The sequence below is a fragment of the Tenrec ecaudatus genome, chromosome X (genome assembly GCF_050624435.1).
Source record: "Tenrec ecaudatus isolate mTenEca1 chromosome X, mTenEca1.hap1, whole genome shotgun sequence".
NCBI lineage: Eukaryota > Metazoa > Chordata > Mammalia > Afrosoricida > Tenrecidae > Tenrec > Tenrec ecaudatus.
Genome location: NC_134548.1, coordinates 1,610,797 through 1,623,631, shown reverse-complemented (window position 1 = coordinate 1,623,631; position 12,835 = coordinate 1,610,797). Strand labels below are relative to the sequence as shown.

General features: G+C 47.4%; 1 pseudogene; it reads right to left on the bottom strand.

The window, feature by feature from the left end:
- Nucleotides 1-4,221: 4,221 nt before the first annotated feature.
- On the bottom strand, nucleotides 4,222-4,443 carry LOC142435154 (U2 spliceosomal RNA; annotated as a pseudogene).
- Between the last annotated feature and the right edge of the window lie 8,392 nt (nucleotides 4,444-12,835).

The window sequence follows — 12,835 nt, the reverse complement described above, 5'->3', positions numbered from 1 at the left end:
TAAACTGCTGAGCTGTGCAAGCAAGCTGGTACAGAAGCAGAACTTGTGGTTAAGCAGCACAACTGAGCAAGCAGACTTTGCAGTTGCACAAGTTCCTGGTACAAGATAGTCTTTTGCTGGTTTTTAGGAACAAGGGCTCTTTGGTTTTGTTTGTTTGTTTGTTTTTGCTATAAGGCCTGAGGTTGCACTTAGGACTGGTGCAGAATGATTGCTTAATATAAAATGACTTTATTTAGCCTACCTATTACAGCAGAAGCTTTTTATGAAGATGTTAAGGAAGACTGAGGAGGCCTGGAACTGGATCAGGAAGCTAGCACAGAGATCTCATCAATAAAAACCTTTTCTAAAACCCCAATCCAAACTCGCTGCCTTCGAGTCAATGCCGATTCACAGTGACCCTGCAGGACAGCTCTCCCCTATCGGGTCGCCAGGATGAACTCCATGCAGTGAGTTTGAGTTGGATTCGCATGGTGAAAGGAAGAGGCATGTATATAAGGGAGATGGTGGTTGAAGATCATTCAAGAGAACACTGGCATGGAAACCAAGAGTTAAAAGAGCAGGAGTGTGTTAGTCCGGTCAACTAGAGAAACAAACCAGGGAGCCTCGTGTGTGTGTGTAACAGAGAACTTTTGATCAAAGAGCAGGTGTACATTAAGAAAACATCCCAGCCCAGTCCAGATCAAGTCCATAAGTCTGATATTAGCCCATATGTCCAATACTAGTCCATAAATTCCTGTTTAGACTCACACAGCCATGCAATGAGGCTGAGTACAGGAAGATCACAGGTCAGTGGGTGGAAAGTGTGGATCCAGTGGCGGTGGAAATATCTCAGCGCTGGCAGGGGTCTCCCCGTGGCTCCTCCAGCTCCAGGGCTCTAGCGTAGCTCCATGTGTCTTGTCAGCAGGAAGATGAAACAGAGAGTCTGTGTGTATCTGGCCTCCAGTGAGCTGGTTATCTCCGTGTTGCCTCCAAATGAGGTCATCAAGCTGTGCCTGATTGGCAGGCTAAACTCCACCCCATTTGCAAGTTGACACCAGATGATGTTGCCGCCAAGTGACTTTGTGAACAGAGGTGAGGGGTGGCAAGTTAGAAGTAAACAGATTGGTTTTCTGATGGATTTATTATAGATTTGAAAGATAGTGTTTACAAAAATCCTTCCCAATGTGCCCCAAGGATTTCTTCTTCGTAAGTAACTTCCTCTTTTAATTCGCTTTATGGTGCGTCAGGTGGTGCACTGCTTCCCCCACAGTTCAGACACGCGTCCCTCCACCTTGTTCATTGCCATCACCTGCAGGCACTGTCCTGTCTCCCCCAGGGGGGGCGGGTGTCTCCTGTCTCCCCTCCTGCTATCTTAACCCTCTGTCATTTGTCCTTGGATACAGGGTGCTTTTTTGGCCTGAGACAGGGTGTGTGTGTGGGGGGTGGGGTGGGGATTCAGTTGCAGACCTGAAGGATGAGTAAGGGATTTTATGGTTCTCCTGCTCTGGGATAAGTGATTCCGCCATCTCTGGCTGTTAGAGAGAAGAGGCCCGGGGAAGTACGTGCAGAATGAATGCAGGGGTGTGCCCAGGACGCTGCAGCGTGTTCATCCTGTGTGCATCGGCCCTCGGTGCAGAACATTGTCCCACGCCTGGGAGAAAGCCACACACACCCCTCTCCTCCTCTTGCGTCTATCCCAGGTCTCAAATGTGCTGCAGGGAGAACTAGCCCACACCTGTGCATCCGAAATCACAAGGCAGGGTCCCAGCCGCCCAGACGAGCGTGTGGACCAACCTTCTTCAGCTCCTGCCTGCCCTCTGCTCCACTTACACTCCTCACTCTTTCTGAAGCATCTTCGGGGCTGACAGGCGCCAGTGCCTAGAACCTCCAGAAGGTGGCACAAGGAAGCAGTGAGCTCCGTGGAGAGCTGGGATATGCTTACTGTCAGGGGGTGAGATTGGATAAGAAAGGTTGGGGTGCACCTCCGTGCTGTGAGACTGTGATTCCTCCCTGGAAAGGTGTTTGTGATAGTTACATAATCTGGTGTCAGCTTGCACAGGGATGGAGTATAGCCTGCCAATCAGGTCACGGCTTGATGACCTCATTGGGAGGTGCCACGGTGATCAATAGCTCACTTGATGTGGGACACTCCGTCCCTGCAATGCATTCCAGAGGACAAGACACATGGAGCTCAGCTGGAGCCCTGAAGCTGGAGGAGCCACGTGGAGACTCCTGCCAGCGCTGAGATGCTTCTCTGCCACACTGGATCACAAGACTTTCCCACTGGCCTGTGATCTTCCTGCATTTTGTGTCATTCCATGTGTTGCATGAGTTGGAAGAGGAATTTATAGATTGGTATTGGACATATGGGCTAATATCGGACTTACGGACTTGATCTGGACTGGGCTGGGATGTTTTCTCAATATTCAATGGCTCTTGTCTATAAACCTCTTTCTTATCTACATATGAGCATCTATGAATTTGTTTCTCTAGTCAACGTAGACTAACACAATGGGGTAGCTATGTCATCTCATGTCAACTTGATATATAAAAGTGTAGGGATAGAGTCTAGCTTGTCAATAAAGGTCACAGGCCGGACGGTGACTCCTGATGGGCACGGCCTTCCCATCAGGATGGTCCTGGGAATCTTCCCCTTCTCCCTTCACCTTCCTGCTGGCAAGTCATGCTGAGGCCTGCCAGAGCCTGTGACGCTTACACCACCATTGGACACACGTGACTTTGAAGCTGCCAGCCTGTGATCTTCTTGCATCCTGCATCATTGCATGTGGCTGCGTGAGTCTGGAGAGGGACTTATGGACTGGTATTGGACTTGTGGACTTGATCTGGAGTGGGATGTCTGCTTGATATGTAATTACTTCTTGATATAAATCTCTCTCTTATACAACTCTGAGTGTTTCTGGGTTTTTCTAGTCAGCCCAGCCCAACACAAAGGGGAAGTTGGCAGAGGAGGCCACAGGACTGAATCCTAGGCGGCATACAGAAGCCCTGCTCCACTGCCATTGGCCCTTCCTGTACACAGGTGACGTTTCAAGACCTCAGTACCTGGAGTCACCTGGTCTGTGTGTCTTCCAGGACTGGCGCTGTGGGCTACCTTGGTGCCCTGTGTGGACTGACAAGGTCTCCTAAGCGGAGCAAAACCAAACTCGCTGCCATCCAGTCAGTTCACACTCGCAGTGATCTATAAGGGGCAATGGTGGCCTAGTGGTTATTAATTATGCTGCCTGCCCCAAAGTGATCAGTTCAAAACCACCACCCACTCCAAGGGGGGAAAGTTGAGGCTTTATAGTCCTGAGAAGAGTTAGAAGCTTGGAAACTCACAGGGGCCAGTTCTGTCCTGTTCCATACGGTCACAGTGAGTTGGCATTGATGCCATAGCAGTGAGTTGGGTTGATTTCGACATGAAAAAAATTCCAAATTTCCAAACACAACATCCTTTGTTTTCTCCTAGCAGATGGACCTCTCCTGATCTCTTAGAGCTCATGACAATGAGACCACTCTGGGCCATGAATTTCCATTGTTCATGCAGGCCCGTGGCAATAGGAAACCGTACTGTCTCTCGGTGCTTCCTGTGGGCTTGTTTTTGCTTTATTGTAGTGTTATCATGAATCTTACAGCACCAAGTGTCATTATTTGATCCGAGTGAGAGCCCGTCTTTTTTCTGCTTCATTTTCTCGCTGTTCCAGGCCACAGACGGTGAGAGACTGTGGCTGCGGTCCACTGCGGTTGAACTGTGAAGAGGGTTGTCTTAGTCTGGGTGGACTAGAGACACAAATTCATAGACACTCATGTGTACAAGAAAGAAATCCATATCCAAGAATCATTGTGTATTGAGAAAACGTCCCAGCCCAGTCCAGATTAAGTCCATAAGTCTAATATTAACCCATATGTCCAATGCCAGTCCATAAATTCCTCTTCACACACATGCAACACATGGAATGCAGGAAGACCAAATGCAGGAAGATCACAGGTCATGCGCACTGGGAAAGTGAATGTAGTTGGAGAAGGAACAGGCTGGTGGCTAAACCTAAAATAGATCTTCCTGGAACAAGGAAGATCCGTGTGTGTGCAGAGCCTGCGATTCTCAGTTGCTCAGGGATTCTACCCTCACGTTTATAGTCTTGTAATCATTGGAATACACGATACCTCTCTGACCCAGATCGTGTGGGATGCTTTAGGGCTCAGTTGTCATCGAGGATGTGGTCTGTAGCCAGGAGGAGCCGGCTTTGCTGAACCTTGCTCAGAAGAAACTCTGCAGGGACGAGGTAATGATAGAGACCTTGAGGAACCTGGCTTCCATAGATAAGAAATCATTTAAATAAATCTAATCCCCTCAGGGCAAACTCACTGCCATCTCCCTGCTCTAAAAATCCATTTACTATGTTGATATTAAATTGATAAGAACAGATGCCACACTGGATCTTAGCCAAAAGGCCGAGAAGCGATCAGGCTCAGTTCTCACAGACCTTTCTAACAGACTGCTGAAGTGCTGCAAGAGGGCGGTGTGCAGAAGCCTTCCTTTGCCCACAGCACCACCTTTTGTGCAAATAATTTCATTTTTCGTTTCATATTGTGGATCTCAATTGGAATTACGAGGTCAAACTCTGCAGTCATGAAGATTAACACTTGGTCCAATGTCCTAAGAGACACTGTCAGGGACCAGCCTCCACAACCCAGTGGGTCCTGGGGGGTGGGGGGATGTCATTGAAGTGTAAATTAAAGAAACAACAAAGACATGCAAGGGCTCACCTCTCCCATGGCGACTGGAACCAGAGTGAGGGCTGAATGCATTCTCTCACAGTTTATATAATCTCAGCACTCAATCCCTGTCACACGCATACGTAACAGGAATGGGCTGTATTAAAGGCAAACTACTAACAGGAAGGGGACGAGCTAGGGGTAGACACGCTATAGGGAGGAGAGGTACTAGCGGCACCCATGTCATAGGAAGGTGCACACGTAACACGATGGGTGGGCTCTAGAGCCAAGATGGCAGCCTAACCTTGACCTTCTCTGAGCTGGTTTGACCTTAAGTGTCCCTGAGCATTTCTCTGGTCGAACAATCTATGATCAATCTATCAGAAGGGAGTGGGCCCTACTTAGGGTTTTCTCAGGGGAGCCAGCCCTTAACAAATCATCACAAGCCCGGCAGGTGCAATTGTGCAGCGATAATAAGTAAAGATCATAGTAAAGTCATAGAGAATAAGAGAGAAGAGAGAGTGGCATAAAGGAGTCAGATTGATCTCATGGTCGCATGCTCACCTCAGCTCCTCTTGGTGGTACAGGGTCAGAGAGAGAGATTTATTTCTAACCACGGCTTATATGTCTTTGGGGGCATACATGCCCCCTAATTACAGGTAAAGACATCCATCACAGGAAGGGGTTGTACTATAGGTAATACAGTAATGGGAAGGGGGGTCATCTAGGCGTGTACACACAAAAGGAAGTGGAGGGATTGGGGGCGCACATGCGACAAGATGGGCGGATCCTAGATGCAGGATGGCAGCCTAACTGGATGTCATTGAGCAGGTTTGACCCCTTCTCGTCTCCCCATGGGAACAATCAGTGTCCTTATCAGTAGGATGTGAGCCTCACCCATGGTGGACCAGACAGTAGTCTGATGGCTGAATGCCTTCAGGGAGATTATCTCTAAGCATCTGACCTCCCACCAAGTGCTGGCAAACAGACTCTCTGGATTTGGCATATCTTTGGGGGAGACAAAGCTGGGGGGGGGAGTATTTTTACATCCCACAGGGTTTAGATGATCTGATTGCTTTTGGTGGCAAATAACCTCAAAGTAGTTAACCCTTGGGAGTGTAATAGCAACCATGCGCTTTCAAACAGCACCTTAAAAGTGGCGTTATTACCGGGGGATATTGTGGGGAACAACTTTCACTTACGACAGGGAGGGAGTGTCTACCACCCAAGTAGCGCCCGCTCCCTTCGGATATGGAGAATGGATTGTTTCCCTGAAGGAGAGTTCAAAGACACTTAAGGTCAAGCCCGCTCAGGGCGGACCAAGGTTAGGTTGCCATCTTGACTCTAGAGCCTGCCCATCTTGTTACGTATGTGCCTACCTGTCACACGTGTGGCCCTAGCGCCTCCCCTTCCTATTGCGTGTATTCCCCCTAGCTCATCTCCCTCCTGTAGGCATATGCCTATTGTCCGATCCCTCCCTGTTGCATATGTGCTTACCCTGACCTGAATGCCTGAGATGAAATCAAGCGGTGAGATTACATTACTTGCCCTCTGCTCAGACCTTGCTTTATCTTGTCCGATGCCTCTTTCATTTACCCTTCGATTACACAACTGTCCTTTAGATCTGTTCTGTGGTGGGGAAGCTGGTCCCCCACATTTCCAGCAAACAGTCGAGTAAAGAGTGTGGTCCTATCTGCCCTCTTGTTGGCCGAATAAGAAAAACTACCATGAGGGAGAGGTCAGACAAGCATCCACTCTCCATCTTCATGACTCTTTTCTCTAGTACCCAACTCCCAAGGGACCATCTTGTGTTAGGCAGATTGAGTAGAGAAATACATTCGCTAACGCTCATATAGGTGTAAAAAAGGAGCTTTATATAACAGGAAAGCGTCCCAGCCCCGTCCAACTCAAGTCGATAGGTGCCTCTTCAGACTTACGCAGCTGTGCGCAATGCTGCAGGCTGCAGGAAGAACACAGGCCGGTGGGTACACGGTCACGTGCATCCAAAGGTGCAGTTCATCCCAGGCTCTGGCAGGAGCCAGAGTCGGACAGCAGGAAGGTGAAGGCAGAGAGAGAGAGCGAGGTTCCCAGGTCTCTCTTTATGAGAAGGCTGCGCCCACAAGGAGGCACCATCAGGCTGTAGCCTGATTGACAGGCTAAACTCCACGCCTACACTTTTCTATTTCTCAGATACTGCTGTGGTTCTTACTTGGGCCACACTCCAACGGACAACAGATGTAGTGGCTACAGAATGTGTACACTGTTTATGCCTGCAATTGCTGAACGACTGAACCTGCTGAAAACCTTGACATCTAGCGATATATATAACACGTATGTGTTAGTGACACATATAACACGTATGTGTTCCTATATATAAGCCTTGTTGTAACATCCTGTGTTCCGAGAATGTTAACAGTACATCGTTTTTATAACTGTGTTAGATACTCAGAAAACTTACCTTTTTGAAAAGCTGTGTCATTCATCATCTCTGAGAGATGATATAACTTACGAGCTACGAGACAAGCCAAGGCAAAAGCCATTCACGTTCACTGCGTTTGATGCTGTGAAATGGACACAAATTTATTTCCAATAAAGTGTTGCTTCTTTGTTAACAGAAGTCAAACAGTAGAAACTTTCATGAACACAATGAAGGCTATCCATGTGGGAAAACATGCAGCCGTGTGGCAAACTTGATTGTGCAACAAAGAAATCTTCCAGCCATAAATCTCTTCGACTCCTTTCAGCGTGGGAAAGCCTGTCTGGATCATTCATTACCTAACCATTGCTGTGAACTTCACACTGGATTCAAGGCCTCTCAGGTTAAAGAAAGTGGGGACAATGGCCGGTGTTCCTTTCAATTTACTGTTAGGTTTCTGGAACGAGTTATAGCTTGATTCATGGCTTCACACACAAAGAATTCAGACAGAAGTATGATAAGTGAGTTTTCATGAAGGAAAGGAAAAGGTTTTTCAGGTTCTACAGTCTCAAAAGGGTACACGCTGTCTGGAAAGCGTGCCAGGCCGGGCAGAAGGTGCGCTGGGGTGCGGAGCAGGCCCTGAGGGGCATTCAGGCTTGTAATCACTCTCCTTACAGCACGCCCCGCTGAGCGAGGGCAGAGCAAATGAGACCGGCGCTTGGCCAAGAGGGCGAGGACTGAAGAGCAGTGCTTTCAGCCTTGACTCTACCCGGCCCCCTGGCCAGGGGAGGTGTGGTTGTAGGTACTGGATGGCCTCCTCGGCTGAGTTCAGGCCCACCTGTGTGATGTACCTAAGGTGGGTGTGTCCAAGGTGTTGGTTTTGCCTGGGCCGGGGTGGGGGTCTTGTGTCTGAGCATGCTCAGTTCTGGGTTTCTCCCACAGGTGTTTTAATTGGGTGCATGATTTCTTTCCAACCTCATCTATGGGGGCCTTCGCAGGCATGGGAGGGCCAGCACCCTAAATCTCGCTACCTAACATAACCACTCCTGAGAGCAGTTTTAATGGGAAAATAACCATAAATACGTCATGTGAAAAGGGCTTGAATTCTGTCTGAACCCTTAAGAATCCTGTGACATCGCTCACAGGGGAAACAGTATGAATGTCAGGAATGTGGGAAAGGTTTCTGTAGTTGGTCATTACTTTGGATTACACCTGTGAGAGGTCATAAGTGGGAATGTAAAACTTTTTTTAAATCATTTTATTGGGGGCACATACAACTCCTATCACAATACACACATACATCAATTGTGTAAAGCACATTTGTACATTCGTTGCCCTCATCATTCTCAAAACACTTGCTCTCCACTTAAGCCCCTGGCATCAGGGTCTCATTCTCCCCGCCGCCCCCCCCATGAACTCTTGATAATTTATAAATTATTATTTTGTCATGTCTTACACTGTCCGACGCCTCCCTTCACCCTTTCTGTTGTCCGTCCCCCAGGGAGGAGGTTTTATGTAGATCCTTATAATCGGTTCCCCCTTTCCACACACACCCTCCCTCCACGCGAATGTAAAACTTACATTCTTCACCCCTCCTTTCATTACATGAAAGGTTTTATAAGTCTGATAAACTTTATGAATGTAAGGAATGTGGGAGAGTATTTAGTCAGCATTCACAACTCACTAGATGTGGCAGTTACATAATCTGTCCATTTACAAAGGGGTGGAGTCTAGCCTGTCAATCAGGTCATAGCTCAATGACCTCAGTTGGAGGTGCAACAGAGATAAATAGCTCACTGGAGGGCAGACACACTCTTTCTGTGAGACATTCCTGCTGATAAGCCACATGGAGCCACCCTTGACGGAGCCAGAGCCCTGGAGCTGGAGGAGCCCCATGGAAACCCACACCAGTGCTGAGATGTTTCCACCACCACTGGAGCAACAACACTCTCCACCCTCTGGCCTGTGACCTTGCCCTGTTTGGCGTCATTGCATGTGTGAGTCTGAAGAAGGTTTTGAAGACCGGTTTCAGACATATGGGCTGATATCAGACTTGTGGACTTGATCTGGACTAGGCTGGGATGTTTCCTTAATAAACAATTACTCTTTATATACAGTTCTTTCTTATTCACATATGTGTCTATGAATTTGTTTCTCTAGTCCACCCAGACTAACACACTACACATATAAAAACTCAGGATGGAGAAAAACCTCATGAATGTAAGGAATGTGGACACTGTTGGGGGTTCAAATAAATGGCAGCCACTATACTGTCTTGCTAATTTACAAGAATCTTTATTTGGTTACAGCCGGACTGCTAAAATCTAAAAGCGATTCTTTGATTGCAGTCCCAAGTCCACATTCAGTCCATCTTTTAAAAACAAAAAACTCATTTTCCACAGAAAGCTAAATTAGTGTTGTCATTCTTTGGGGTTAGGGAGCATTACAGGGCATAGCATTGATTATAACATTCTGGTAACATCAAGAAGACCAGGCATGCATTTCCAAGGTACATTCCTGATCATAAAAGAAACAATACCAAAAACCAATGGTTCTCAAACTTCCTAATGCTGTGACCCTTTACTTTAATGCAGTTCCTCATGGTGTGGTGACCCCCAACCATAAAATTATTTTTGTTGCTACTTCATAACTGTAATTTTGCTACTGTTATGAATTGGGTGACCCCTGTGAGAGGGTCGTTCGACCCCCAAAGGGGGGTCCACAACCTACAGGTTGAGAACCACTGAATTATAACATCCTGAATTATAACATCAAGATTAACTATAACATCAAGATTAAGAGGACCTGATGCAAGGGGCTTAAGTGGAGAGCAAATGCTTTGAGAATGATTGGGGCAGGGAATGTATGGATATGCTTTATACAATTGATGTATGTATATGTATGGATTGTGGTAAGAGTTGTATGAGTCCCTAATAAAATGTAAAAAAAGAAAAGAGAAAAAAATGATTAGGGCAGAGACTGTACAGATGTGCTTTATACAATTGATGTATGTATATGTATGAACTGTGATAAGAATTGTATGAGCCCCTAATAAATTGTTAAAATTAAAAAAAAACATCAAGATTAACTATAACATCAAGATTAACTATAACATTAAGATTAATTATAACAACCGCTGAATTATAACATCAAGATTAACTACACCTTCAGATTACAGCATCAAAAGGAACTATATTAAAACAAACGAGATCTTGAAGACGACCGGTAGTTGAAACTAATTGTAGTGTCCAGACCTGGGACCAAGGGAGTCCATGCAAAAATCAATCACCAGTGGACTTTCCCAACAGGGGAGGGAGAACAAGCAGGTCAACTAGCTGTCAACTTCCTGAGTTTGGAGGAAAGGGCAAGTTACTTAGCAGCTTACAAAAATGGAGTTTCTCTTGCTTGTCTGCCTCCGACAGTTCTGTAGAGAAGCCTCAGACCTCACTGTACGTGGAAGAATCCAGAGTGGAGGCAGACCCTTTCAATGTAAGGAATGTGGCAAAACTTTAATTCGTCCCTATTGCCTATCTGAACACTTAAGACTCCACAGCGGAGAGCAAGCTCGTGACTGTAAGGAACGTGGGAAAGGCTTTAGATGTTTCTCAGACCTTACTAAACATGGAACTCCCAGTGGGGAGGGGCCCTTTGAATGTAAGCAATGGGGGGAAGTCTTTCTCTCGAGGTTCAAACCTCATGCACAGGAGACTGCAGAGTGGAGAGAGACTTTACGCGTCTAAGAAGTGACCTCACCCCTTACCACACATATAAAAAATCATCGTACAGAGATTATTCTTGGTCAAAAGTTGCACGTTTTGTCCTTACTGCTTTAAGTGTACACAAGGAATTTCTGAAAATTCGTGATCCGAGAACCAAGTTTCTCCATAATCATAATACCAACCCAATTCAGGGTTCACTAGACCGACTTTGTGGGTTAGGAAAAAAAGTGACAGCTTCATTTATCTGCAGCCCCGTCTTCGTAAGCGTTTACGTTCTCATTCCAAACTAAACTGTACCTTTATTAAAGTCTTCATACTCTTTTATGTAAGAGTGTAAGCAAGACAACTGAGGAAACGGACCTTCCTCATTTCAATGCTTTCATTGATGGTTTTACATAGGAATAAAATGCGCTAATCTTGTGTTTGGTTTTAACACATTTCTGCTAGGTAGCTGGATCAGGGACAAGGGGGGGGGAAGGGGTTGTCCCTCCCATGCCTGCAAAGGCCCCCATCAAGGAGATTGGGAAGAACACAGGCCACCATTAGACACCAATGAAGTCCCTAACTGAGCATGCTCAAATTCAGGCCCCCTGAGCCACATGGGAGGTATCTGGTCAGTACAAACTAGGCCCAGGCCCAGAACATCGCCCAGGTGGGGCTTAGCACAGCCAATGGGTCAGCCAGTACCTTCAACCACCCCTCGGTCCCTGCGATCCCTCCCCCAGTTCGCTGTGGGTGCACTGTCCCAGGAGGCTGCTCCTGACTAACTGTAAGCAGCTTGTGTGAGCTCAACACCCTTTCCCGAAACAGCGTGTACTCTTTCGAGACTGAACCTGAAACGTCTGCCGTCCTTCATAAAAAACCCACTGGATGACAGACGAGCTTCGGCGTGAACTCTTTCTCCTGTGAAGCCAAGACCCGAGGTGTCACCCGCCCGAAAAAACTGCCATCTCCTCCCATTCTTCCCCACTATCAAACTCACTCTCACTGGTTCATCCCAGGAAATAGTTTGATTCCGTGAAAACAATGGTTTGCAAAAAGCACACAAATAAACAAAAACACTGGTTTGCACCATACTTTGGCCTAAGAATAACGATACCTTTTATAATTGTAACCTATATTCATTACTTCTGAGTGATTTACGGTTTCCGTGAGGATCATGGATGGCTTCTTCCCTGAGTTACTAGAATTCTGCAAGGCATTCCGCAAGCCTTCTCTCCTTTTTTCACCGCTCCCGTCCCTCCCTGAAATGTGTCAAACACTAATCATCTAGTTTATAAAATGTTATAGGAAGAACAAGTGAGAGCGAACTTAAGACAATTCATCGAAACATTCCATGACCTTAAAATTCCCTTTTGTCTTTGAACTTTCCTTAGCGCCCTCGGGTTGAGGAGACTCGCAGAACACATCATCCGACAGCTATGGTTGTAGTGATAAAAAACAGAAACAAAACGTGTGCATATACACCGCTGTATCTACCAGGGGCTGTTATTGTTTTTAACTCATTGGTAAGGGCTCAAAAATCGTCATCATGATTGAGGGCAGCATCCAGTTTGGACAGCAACTAAATCTGCAAACTAGGATTTTTACCTGTAGATTCGATTAGATTATTGGGAGGGCCGTGCAGGGACCCACATTCCAAGTGCTTGATGCCCCAGAGGGGCCCGCGCGACGCTGTCTGTCTGTCTTTCTGTCTGTGTCGGGGAGCTGCGGCCTTGAGATTTGGGGCTGAGGCTGGAACTTACCCTGGAACCTACGAAGGCGGGAAGTGCACAGAGCGGCCCGATCCTGCACCTGTCACCTCTGCGTCCCCCACGGGGACGCTGTGCCTGGGGACGCGCAGCTCCACCGCTGCTCCCCGGGCTCCGGGGGGCGCCGGACCCGGGAGAAGACACCCCGGAGCCTAGGCCGGGAGCGCGAGGCGCGGGCGGCGCTTCCGACCCAGACGGGGACCGCGTCCACGGCGTACGCACGCCAACAGGGACGCCCGCCAACCCGGCTGCCG